Below are 2,148 nucleotides of genomic sequence, written 5' to 3' on the forward strand. Positions count from 1 at the left end.
GCAGACCCATACTCGTGTCAGTTCCAGCTCTTACATGAGGCCAGTACGCCCAAGTGACTTACGTCAAAGAGCACCCGCAAAGAACACCAATTCATTAGACAAATCCACCGAAAAGCTGAAGAAAATTTCCAAGTCAAAGATAAATCCCCAACCTAATCCTTACATGCTCCAATCACATTTCACCAAATAAAGCAATGAATAAAAAAAAGAAAAAAACAAAAGGGATTAGGTGAAGGAAAAAACATTACATTTGGAAGGGCTCTCAGTTTTTAAAGGAGGGGGACGATTCGAACAAGGGGGGTTCTCAACGGCAAAAAAAAAAAAAGAAAAAGAAAAAGAAAAGGGAACCATTCGAGCAAGACAGAGGAGGGAAATACCAAACAAGAAACAAGCTGTGTATACTTGTAAAAGTAGTGTATCCTCTGTTATTCAAAGAATAATATAAACACAAGGCTCTCTTTCTTTGTCAAGGAATCAAAGCAATATAAAGCAAATCCAAAATTAAATTCCAGTAAGATTTTCTTTCCATGATTATTTAATGTTGCATTTTTATATATTTGTTTTAATTGCTTTCAAAATAAATTAAAAAAACTAAAAACAAAGGAAATAGAGTGAATCGTGTTTACTGTCGAAGTAGAGAAATCGACAATCGTTGGGGTTCCTTCGTCGGAGTTGTAACTTTTCCGGAGTCGAGTAAAATTGTCCTGAGTCGTTTGCATCCTTGTATATTTTTTCTTCGGATTAGTTATCATATTATGAGATTTCGAAAATAAAAAAAGAAATAGACAAGGTTTAAGTTCTTACCTTATTGTGGCGAACTCTGATTGCCAGATTGATTGTCCTCATAGTTGAGAGGCTAGGTGGTCGAGGCGTCGCCGTTTTGGTTGCAATCGGGGAAGAAGGAGAGATTGCAGCACTGTTGGAGAAGGAAAGGAGAAGAAAATGAAGTTAGGGATTATTTTTAGCTTAAAAAATTACATATATCAAATTATCAAAACGACTGTGTTTCAAAGGGGTTATGGTAATCCGATTTAGCGCCTGAGGGGGTTATTCTCTGTAAATCACGTTAGTTTCTGCCCTATTCCATTTTGGTCCTCTTCTAGGATGTTTGAACTCGTGTTTTTGGCTCCCTGTTTCCGCATTTTAAGTTTCTGTCCTTAGGTGATGTTATTTCAAATTTTCATTTATTTTTGCATCTGATGTGAAATTTTGTTAAGTTGTAATTTACTCCTATATGTAATTGTGGGTTTATTTCTTTGGTAGTCACGCATTTATTTGTCTTAGCTCATTTTAGTCCACAAATAGAGTATTTCATGCTTTTTAATTTGATCTTTGTTTTACGCTTATTTAATTTCAGTCCCAAATGTTATCTTATATAGTTTTTGTTATTTTAGACATTTTACCTCTAATGTTTGCATGTTTCGCTTTAGTCCTACGAATGTTTAGGGTTTATCTCTATGTTAATCATTCATTATGTTGATTTGTTTTTATTTTAGGTTCATGGTTTATTATAGTATTATATTAGTTTTTTCCCCTGATTATTATTTTATTCGTATTTAAGTTGGTAAGGTTTTATTTAACAGTGTTTCGTCCTCCTTTTAATAAGTGTGGTTATTTTCAAAAATTTATAGTTTAAGATTGTTATGTTTTCATTTTTTCTATTTAAGTCCCGGTTGTGAATTACATATTAATATGTATATAGTTTATAATGTATATTATTTCGGGTATTAATTGATTTAGAATAAAAGTCTTTGTCACATGTTGATATCATGATATGAGTATGATAAGTTTAATAATCTTAAAATATTAAAATGTACTAGTTCCCTTGTAAAATATATAATCATAGGTGCATGTACGTTTTTTCGAATATGGAGCATTATTTAATTAGTTTTTGCATGTTATCCTCATGTGCATAACTCAACATTATTATATTGGATTAAGGGGGTAATACATTTTATTTTAAAATTATTTTAAGTGGGTTATCGTAACTTATTAGATATCTGCTTCTAATGATTTTAAAATAAAAGTGTATTCCATCAGTGACACCAAAAAAATTGATTTATCATTTTAAAATTTGGGAATGGAAGAAAAAGAAATGTTCGGCTATTTAAATTTATCGAGAAAAGCTTGTTATAACTATTTAAGATA

The 2,148-nt window shown here is 31.3% G+C and overlaps 1 long non-coding RNA gene across 1 annotated transcript; it reads left to right on the top strand.

Annotated features, from left to right (window-relative positions):
* Positions 1-249: 249 nt before the first annotated feature.
* On the top strand, positions 250-1,324 carry LOC120151033. Its single transcript, XR_005518578.1, has 2 exons — positions 250-511; positions 604-1,324. It is a non-coding gene; the product is annotated as an uncharacterized LOC120151033 (long non-coding RNA).
* Positions 1,325-2,148: the final 824 nt, after the last annotated feature.

Source organism: Hibiscus syriacus, unplaced genomic scaffold (genome assembly GCF_006381635.1).
Source record: "Hibiscus syriacus cultivar Baekdansim isolate YM2019G1 unplaced genomic scaffold, ASM638163v2 tig00111027_pilon, whole genome shotgun sequence".
Taxonomy (NCBI): Eukaryota; Viridiplantae; Streptophyta; class Magnoliopsida; order Malvales; family Malvaceae; genus Hibiscus; species Hibiscus syriacus.